Source organism: Leptonychotes weddellii, chromosome 3 (assembly GCF_054177405.1).
Source record: "Leptonychotes weddellii isolate Sample4059 chromosome 3, ASM5417740v2, whole genome shotgun sequence".
In the NCBI taxonomy this organism is placed as follows: domain Eukaryota; kingdom Metazoa; phylum Chordata; class Mammalia; order Carnivora; family Phocidae; genus Leptonychotes; species Leptonychotes weddellii.
In genome coordinates, this window is record NC_138371.1 from 7,065,368 (window position 1) to 7,075,568 (window position 10,201).

Genomic DNA, 10,201 nt, shown 5'->3' on the forward strand with positions numbered 1-10,201 from the left:
AAGGCAGTCGCCCAACCAACTGAGCCACCCAGGCGCCCCTGATGTTTCTTTTCATATTGATGTATGTATTTAAAGTAATGTCAATCAAAATCTCGATGGAAATTTTTAGGAAACATGCCCAAATGATTCTGAAGCACATCTGGAAAAATAAAGAGACACAACTTTCCCCGAGTCTTCTCCTGGGGAGGTGAAGGTCTGGGCTGGGAGAGGGGACATAAACGGCAGGGGTGGGAGGCAGGTGGGGACAGAGGACTGGCCACCATCGGGGCCTTGCAATCCCTGAGCTTGGAAAGTGGTCCTGGCTGTTAACTCCTGGATGTGACTTCGGGCATTTCCCACTTGGGGGGAGGCAGTGAAAAACAATATTCACTGAGCATCAGGCCCAGCTACATTCTCGGTGGAAGTTGGGCTCTTGTTCTGTAGCTGTCTGACTCTCCTGTCGGTGTCGGAGGGCCATACATCTTCTAAGAGCCATAAAAACAAATCTTCAGTAGCAGATAATAAACTTTTGGTGTGTCATTTAGTGACAAAGATAAGGAAGTTTCTCGATGACAGTGTTAAAGTATAAGCAGGGTATTATTTGCCCATATAAATTATGGCTGAGGCCAGGTTAATTTTTTCTAAGGTTACATGTGGATAAGAAAAAGGGTGTTAGCATTTTTATGAGGTCATGGAATGTCAGGACTGACTAATGTTTCTGAATAAGTATCTCCTGCATGGAATTTAAGCCTCCCCCAGCTGCCTCTTAGAGGAAAGCCCAAATGGGTGGACAGTCGCCCACAGTCTGCCGTTCCTGTGTTAGAGCACTCACTAAAAAACTCACTTTGCAATGTGGAGGCCCACAGATTCACTCATGGCAGAGAAAGACTGATCATCACCCTCCTGTCCCTTTGGGATGCTTGACCAAACAGTGAGACGCGTACATGCCTGTAGCCATACTTATTGATTTCGTATGATCATCATCGCTTTTCAGGTCCCATGCCCAGAGGCCCTGCTGTAGAGGTAGATTAGTTACAGATTAGTGTTTGATTGTACTCCTTGGGGCTTACAATAAGGCTTTTCCCAACTCTCCAAAAATGTGCAAGAAGAGGAGAAAAGATTGCCCTCCAAGAGTCATCAAAAAGAGCCTGGTAATGGGGCACCTGGGTGGCTCAGTTAAGCGTCTGCCTCTTGGTTTCAGCTCAGGTCATGATCTCAGGGTCATGCGATCGAGCCCCATGTCAGGCTCCAAGCTCAGTGCGGAGTCTGCTTGTCTCTCTCCCTCTGCTCCTCCCCCCAGCTCATGCTCTCTCTCTCTCAAATAAATAAATTTTTAAAATTAAAAAAAAAAAAGAAACTGGTAAGAATACCCCCGGTCAGGACTCAGCCTGACCCATGCCTGACCACCACAATACCCAACAGAAAGAATGGCTAACATCTGTGTTAGGTTTCTGTATGGACATAGGTTTCCATCTCTTGGTATATACCTAGGAGTGAAATTGCTGGGTCAAATGGTAACTCTACGTGGAACTTCTTGAGGAACTACCAGGCCATTTTCCAAAGTGGCTGCACCATTTTACATTACCACCCACAGTGTATGAGGGCTCCAATTTCTCCACATTCTTACCAACACTTGTTATTATCTGTCTTTTTGATTATAGCAATTTTAGTGGGTGTGGAGTGGTATCTCATTGTGGTTTTGATTTCTCAGCATTTCTCTGATAAATGCTGTTGAGCATCTTTTTATGTGTATTGGCCTCTGTATATCTTCTTGAAAAATGTCTATTTAGATCCTTTACCCATTTTTTAATTGGTGAGAGGTATTTTTCCCTCCTGACACCAGATACATGGTATCTTTTCCAACCTCACTTCTCCAACTCTGCAACACCAACTGGATGTCCAATAATTCAATCGTACTCTAATACTACCTGGAGTTAGCATCAGACTCCACAGGTTTAAGAGCTCAGCACCACAAGACTGCCCCCACTTTAGAAGCCAGCTACAAGTATTGCATCCAGGTTACCTACACCTCTGTCCAACTTGGCGAAAAGTCAGGGGCTCCCACCCACCCTAGGTTCAATAATTTGCTAGGATACCTCATAAAGCTCAGGAAAATCCCAACGAGTCCTGAGCACAGGAGCCTCTGTCCTCATGGAGTTGGGCTGTGCCATCCTCCTGACATGTGGATGTGTTCACCTACTCAGAAGCTCTTGAACCCTGTCATTTAGGGGTTCTTGTGGAGGTTTTATTATGTAGGCATGACTGTGCCATTGGTGATTATCTCAATCTCCAGCCCCTCTCCCCTCCCTGGAGGTTGGGGGGTGGAGTTGAAAGTTCCAAGCTATTAATCAAGGCTTGGTCTTTCTGGGAACCAGCCCCTGTCCTGAAGCTACCTCGAGGTGGACAAAGAGTCAACTCATTAGAAAAAAAGACACTCCTGGGGCGCCTGGGTGGCTCAATCGTTAAGGGTATGCCTTTGGCTCAGGCCATGATCCCAGAGTCCTGGGATCGAGCCCCGCATCGGGCTCTCTGCTCAGCAGGAAGCCTGCTTCTCCCTCTCCCACTCCCCCTGCTTGTGTTCCCTCTCTCGCTGTCTCTCTCTGTCAAATAAATAAATAAAATCTTTAAAAAAAAAAAAAAAAAGACACTCCTATCACCCTTATCACTCAGGAAATTCCAAGAGTTTTAGGAGCTCTGTGCCAGGAACTGAGAACAAGGACCAAGTATCTTTCTTATCATACCACAGTTAAGTTATATGTCTTTTTGTTATTCAGTTATAAGAGTTCTCTATATAGTCTAGATACTAGTCCCTTATCAGATACATAATTTATAAATCTTTTCTCCTGTTCAGTAGGTTGTCTTTTAACTTTCTTGTTGGTGTCTTTAGCACAAAACTTTTAATTTTGATGAAGTCCAGTTTACCTATTTTTTGTCTTAGTGTCCGAGGTGACAAAGATTTATCTCTATTTTTTCTAAGAATTTTATAGTTTTAGCTCTTATATTTAGGTCTAGGATTCATTTGGGGTTAATTTTGTATCTAGTGTGAGGTAGATATACAACTTCAATTTTTTTGCATGTGGATATCCAGTTGTCCCATAAGTATCATTTGTTAAAAACCCTATTCTGATAGTGCCCTTCTACTTACCAGATGGGATGCTGTGTGATTCATGAATCACTTAATAAAGCCAATGAGATCTGCAAAACAAACAAACTGAAACACACATACACACACACGCAACCAAGCTATTCTTTCCCCCATGGATTGTCTTGGCACCCTTGTCAAAAATCAGTCGACTGCAAATCTGAGATTTATTTATGGACTCTGAATTCTATTCCACTGATCTATATGCCTATCTTTATGCCACTACCACATTGTCTTAATCACTGTTTTGTTTTTGTTTTTTTTAATTAAATTGTGAAATTGTAAAGTCCTCCAAATTTCTCCTATTTCAAGATATTTTTGGTGTTCTAGGCCTCTTGAGTTTCCATATGAATTTTAGGATCAGTTTGTCAATTTCTGCAAAGAACTGGAATTCTGTCAGCTGGAATTCTGACAGAGATTGCATTGAGTCTGCAGATCAATTGAGGGAATATTACCATTTTAAGAATGTTAAGTCTTTCTATCCATGAACATAGGATGTCTTTCCATTTATTTGGAATTTTAAAATTCAACAATATTCTGTAGTTTTAAGAGTGTAAGTTTTATACTTCTGGGGCATCGGGGTGGCAGAGCCGGTTGAGTGTCCAACTCTTGGTTTCAGCTCAGGTCGTGGTCTTGGGGTTGTGGGATCAAGCCCCACATGGGGCTCTGCACTTCAGTGCAGACTCACCTTGGGATTCTCTCTCCCTCTCCCTCTGCCCCTTCCAAGATAAATACATCTTTTAAAAAAGAGTATAAGTTTTACACTTCTGTTGTCAAAGTTATTCATTTCATTCCTTTTGGTGTTATTGTAAATGAATTATTTTAATTTTATTTTCAGATTGTGCATTGCAAGTGTACAGAAATACAACTGGTTTTTGTATATTAATCCTGTATCCTGCAACCTTGTTGAACTTGTTATCAGTTCTAATAATTCTCTTTTTTTAAAGATTTATTTATTTATTTGAGAGAGAGAGGGCAGGGGGGAGGGACAGAGGTAGAGGAAGTCTTAAGCAGGCTCCACACTAAACATGGAGCCTGACATGGGGCTCAATCTCATGACACTGAGGTTACGACCTGAGCCAAAACCGAGTCAGGTGCTTAACCAACTGCATCACCCAGGACCCCCCTAATAATTCTTTTCAAAAAACACTATATTAAAATTATAGAAGTTAGGAAATCTTCCTCAACCCACCTCATTCCAAAAGTTCAGAGAACTAATTTAACATAAAGAAAAAAATAAAAAATCCCACCCAAAGTGTAAGAAAAATACAAAAAGAGAATAAGAAGCAGAATAACATCCATACAGACAATAAGTGAAACTATACCAACTACTCCAAGTCAAGAAAAAAGAAATTACAAAAATCATAATTAGAAAAACTCAGAAGTGAGACAATAGCACTTAGGACAAATTTAGAAATAAAGAAACAATAATTTCAGGTATGAAGACTAAATTAGAAAAAATACAAGAGCAAATCAGATGATGTTCATGAGAAATAAAATGTGAGAAGTACACATAAAGGAGTTCAAAAGAAAATGACAAATATAGGAAATAGTCAAAGGAGTGCCTGAAACTGAAACTCATAACAAGGGAACAGAACAAATACTAGAAACTAAAATTCAAGGAAATTTCCCTGAAATTAGAAAAAGGGGGGGGGAGTGCAGGAGGGCAGTGATTTGATACTACGTTGCATTAGTCAGGATCCATGTAGGAGAAAGAAACCACAAAGGAATTTGAACAGGAAAGTTTCATATCAGGGATTACTAACTATAACAGGAGGTTGGAATAACGGAGGAATGGCCAGTAAAGACTAAAAGGAACTTTAAAGAATGCAGAAGTAGCAGATAAAGGGCAAAATCTCTACACCCAGGTCTGAGACAGAGGTACCAAGAAAAGGTCCTCCTTCCTCAGAACTGATGCCAAGACCTTGGAAGGTGACACAGCTGTGACTCACTGGATGGTGGAGAAGTTTGCTGAAGCTGAAACCACCCAAGGGAATGCCAAGGGAAGTTTTCCATGGGTACTGCCCTGTGCTGCTGACCACCAGGCTCTGCTGGAGCTGAGAGCTCCATGCAAGGCAGGCACTGCATAGGCTTATGCGTGAGGCACGCTAGAGTCAAGAAGAGAAACCCCTTCCTCCTCCAGTCCCCGACAGCACGCTCTACTGACAAAGTTTAACTCTCAAAGGAGAAATAGCTATGGGGTGCAGCTCCATTATTGCAGAGCAGACAGTGAAGATGGTTTTGGAAGCCGAGAATCAATAGATGAGTAACTGGTGCATGTATGTTAAAAAAGAATACAATATGCTTGAGAAAACTGACTCAGAATGAGCAACACCAAGACATATTTTAGTAAATTGACTGGATATTAAGGGAGGGGGAATCCTTTAATAATCGAAGTGAAGAAGAACAAGTGACTTACAAGGGAAAGAAAATTAGATTATCATCAGATTTTTCAACAGCACTTCTTTGTATCCAAAAAAAAAAATGGTGTGAGCTATCTAAGGCAGAAGTGTGAGCCAAGGAATTTATATTCAAGAAAACTGACTTTCAAGTGTAAAAGGTACACACTGTTATCAGTGTACAAGAACTCAGGGAATACTGTTCCCATGAGCACTTCCTGAAGAATTTACTAGAGAACAAGACTCAGACTGCCAAAATTACTAGCTACATCAGCATAAGAACTAGCAGACAGCATTAAATACATAGTTACTGGTAGAACCAAAACTATATGAGGCTTAAAAGGCAGAGAATATGGTATATGAAGAGTATAAGCTCTATTGATGTAGCTACAGAACAGCTATAAACATTGGGGTACAAACTTTTTTTTTTTAATATGGAACACTTCATGAATTTGTGTGTCATGCTTGTGTAGAGGCCATGCTAATCTCCTCAGTATCATTCCAGTTTTATTCTGTGTCCTGCTGGAGCGAGCACGAGAACTTTTAAACTCTTCTCAGTTATCATTCTGCTGGTAGCAGCATTAGTACTGATATTCCCTGTTGTGTGTGTAATGTTGCCTAAAACAAATGAGTAATTATGAGCTATTTTAACTATCGTCCCCTGTGTCCTAAAATCAGAATGCTCAGTGTGGAAGAAAGAAGAGACAGCTGTAATTTTTTAAAAGATTAAATAAAAAATCCATAGTCCTGAAATATAATTGGAAAAACAGTATGAACTTGTGAGGTATTTAATCTATCATTCTATCTATACCTAAGAGCTCTGTCCATTCAAAACGCCTGGAAACAAGGACCAATTCATAGCAGTGAGCATCCCTGGAGTCCACATTGTGGTCACAAAAGGCCATTTCCCACTAAAAGTCAGGGCTGTACGGAGAAATGACTGACAGCAGGAGGAGAAAATGTACAAAAGGTGTCTGGACCATCCTGACATAAATGGAGGCATGCAAGCCATCATGGATAGGCTATATGTAGACTAGGGTAATGTCAAAAGAACCCAGAAGCCAACCCACAGGGGTTCCCACTGACCAAAGATAGGGCAATTTGAGCTTTGAACATTGTAATAATTGCAACAAATTGAAACTCATCAAATTTATTTAAATCTGTGAGTTCATGATGATACTGAAAAAATGAACTTGGTCACCTGCAGAGGATAATAAGGAAGGAGCTTATTATTCTGCAAACTGATAAATATAGGGAATAAAGGAAGCATTTATCCTGCCTCTTCTACATGAGCTATACCACTGGGTGACCTCATGGTAGATGAGAGGAAGCATCTGTTTATAAAGAAATCCAGCAAATAAGTGAAAAAGAAATGATGGAATTAAAATATCATCATTTGGTAGTGGTGGCAGCTGTGGTTCTTTTCATTACCTCATGCAGAACACTGGAACAGTCTCATCAACGAGGCCATCATCTGTTTAACACTCTCAAGACATTTTCTCAAAGCCTATTTACTTATAAATTGTGTGGAATCACAAAATTAATAAGCAATAAAATGTGAATCATAGCACAATGAAAACAATATATGTCACCATCTTGGATCCCCAGTGAATTAATGAATCTAGGAACTGAGCATCCGTAGCTACAAACACCACAAAGGGAGCGGCAGCCTGACATTATGTGGCCCCTAATGAAGGAACACATCACCACCTAGAGTCTTGCCAAAAAGACAGATACCGAGTCTCATCAAGCTTCTAGATCCAGTGGACAATGAGCAGCAGATACAAAGGGCAGCAGAGCATATGGAACTGTCCCAGGAGCGGGCAGCAAACAAACCCCAGACAGTGGGAAACGCTACAGTCCAAGGGCTTGGATTCTTCAACAGATAAAATGAAAGGAAAGGAGAGGGATAAGAGGAGACTCTGAAGATTAAAGAGAGGTAAAGATGTATTTTTAAAAGTGGGCAAGACTGGGGTGCCTGGTTGGCACAGTCAGTTAAACATCCAAGTCTTGGTTTTGGCTTAGGGTCATGAGATCAAGCCCTGTGTCAGGCTCCACACTCAGCGAGGACTCTGCTTGAGATTCTGTCTCCCTCTCCCCCTGCCTCTCCCATGCACTCATGCGCTCGCTTGCTCTCTCAAATAAATAAATCTTAAAAAAAAAAGTGGGCAAGACTGAACCATAGTTTCTAGAGATGCACACTTGGATGCTGGAACTATAAAGAAACACAAGGAAGTGGTTACTATAAAAAACCAGGCAGTGGTTACTCTTGGCAGCGGGGGTCGGGGGGGACATGACTGTGATTAGGCCCAGGAACGTGGAGGAGCTGCTGGGGTGGCTGCAACATTCCACCTCTTGTGTTACAAGAGCATTTAGGGTGCTTGCCTTACAATACTTCATTAAGCTCTACCTTTGTTTTGCATATTTCTATATCTCTATTTCAAAAGAGTTTTAAGTAAAAAGATTTTTTAAGTAAAAAGATTTAAAAAGGAATGTTGGGGTGCCTGGGTGGTGCAGTTAAGCGACCTGGCTTGGTTTTGGCTGGGGTCGTGATCTCAGGATCATGAGATGGAATAAAGCGACAGGCTCGCACTGAGCACAGAGTCTGCTTAAGACTCTCTCTCCCTCTCCCTCTGCCCCTCCCTCCTGCTCTCTCTCTCCCAAATAAATAAATCTTTAAAAAAATAATAAATAAAAAGGAATGTTAAAAAAATTGATGCACATGTCACTTAACACCATGGTACAAATAGCACACTTCAGGAAATCTTGAGCTTTTCCAAAAGCCTGGCTATTGAGAGGCAATAGAAGCCACCTTGCCACAGGAAAGTCTCTCTCTGAAGACCTCTGTGCCCATTTGGACTGGGTGGACTTCATGGTGGGGGTAGGGAAGAGTACAGCAGGAAAGTGAGGTCTGTACTGGACAGCCTGAGGACACAATGGGCAGCCAGTGAACACAGTGTGGATGGGGTGGCACGTGGAGGTGGGATTTCCTATCTAAATACATCCTAAGCACTGCCTAGCATATGCAGCTGAAACGTAAGACCCTGTCTCAACCATAGCATCTCCTAGGTGGCCCGCCGGGCCCCTGGCCAGTGGGGATGGCTAGAGATGTCACAACCAGCTTAAAGGCCTGAGGCACATGGAGACCTGCAGAACAGTGTCTCGGAGGCAGGAACCACTATTGTGGTCCAGCTGTCAACTCCTTTATGTCAGAACTGCACCCCCATCCGGGTAGACATGCCTGTAGTATATGATTCTGTCCTCCCAGTCATAGCTGATTGGACCAGAGAGGGACACCCTACGCTAGAGGTAGTAGACCCGGGCAGTTTGCTGTCCAGCCTCTATGTCCCCTCCCACTCGTAGTAGCACCTCAAATTTCTTTTCAGACACCTCCCTTCTCCCATGTGGTCAGGGTAGGATCACCTCATCTCCAGTTTAAGCTTAGATTAAACCAATAACATATCCCTATCTCCAGGTGTTCAAGGAGGGGTTAGGAGTCCAGGCACAGGCCAATCACTGAATGTCATTCCCTTGGCCCGTGATTGGTTGAGAGAGGGGCACCTGACCCAGGCTGGTCCAATTAGAATGAACCTTACAACTGCTGTAGGGAGTGATGAAAGCCCCGGAGTCCCTCACTTCCGTGCGACCTGCAGTGAGGATCCAAGGTGTAGGACTGCTACAGCTTCTCTTGATCTTGAGGGAAGGTGCCCTGAGAATAAAGCCAGAACTCAAAAGTGTGCAGAGCCATGGACATTGCAGAGAAATGGAGCAAGTTCCTTTCTTTCTTTTTCTTTCTTTTTTTTTTAAAGATTTTCTTTGAGAGAGAGAGAGCACGTGCACGTGTGCACAAGCAGGGGGAGGAGCGGGGGGGGGGGAAGACGGAGGGGGAAAGAATCTCAAGCAGACTCCCCGCTGAGCGTGGAGCCCAACACCAAGAGATCATGACCTGAGCCGAAACCAAGAGTCAGGTGCTTAACCAACTGAGCTACCCAGGCGCCCCATGGAGCAAGTTTTCTGACGACATTCTGAGCCTCTGGAGGCCAGTTTAGTCATTCCTCTGGATTTTATTACATGAACCAATATTCCCCCCTTCCTTTTTTTTTCTTTTCTTTAAATTGAGCAAGTTTGCAACAGGTTTCCCACGCTTGCAACTGTAGGTATATTAGGAATGTTATAGCTGCAAGTAACAAAATGCTACTAACAATGACTTAAACAAATATGGGTATACTTTTTGCGCAAAACAAGAATTCCAAAAGATGATGGCCTAGGACCGCTCACGTAGCTCAGCAATGTCATGCGCACACACAAATGCATGTAAAGGTCATGGCACCTAAATAAGGCCTGGACTGTACCAATGTCAATTCCTGGTTTAGATATTATACTAAAGTTAAGAGATGTTAGCACTGGTGGAACTGGGTGAAAGGTACACAGGGTCGCTACTATTTTTGCAACTACTTCTATAGTGGAATCTAAAATTATCTCAAAATTAAATGTTATTTATTTATTTTATTTTTTTATTTTTTTAAGATTTTATTTATTTATTTATTAGAGAGCGAGCGAGAGAGAAACAGCATGAGAGAGGAGAGGGTCAGAGGGAGAAGCAGGCTCCCCGCTGAGCCGGGAGCCCGACATGGGACTCGATCCCAGGACCCTGGGATCATGACCTGAGCTGAAGGTAGTC

The 10,201-nt window shown here is 42.5% G+C and overlaps 1 long non-coding RNA gene and 1 pseudogene across 1 annotated transcript in view; both read right to left on the reverse strand.

Moving 5' to 3' along the window:
• LOC145720432 (uncharacterized) overlaps positions 1 to 10,177 on the reverse strand; it is a 20,624-nt gene extending 10,447 nt beyond the window's left edge. The window contains exon 1 of the long non-coding RNA XR_014143335.1: positions 824 to 10,177. This is a non-coding gene — a long non-coding RNA (uncharacterized LOC145720432). The remainder of the gene's footprint in view (positions 1 to 823) is intronic.
• LOC115941256 (U6 spliceosomal RNA) lies at positions 5,949 to 6,061 on the reverse strand (annotated as a pseudogene).
• Positions 10,178 to 10,201: the final 24 nt, after the last annotated feature.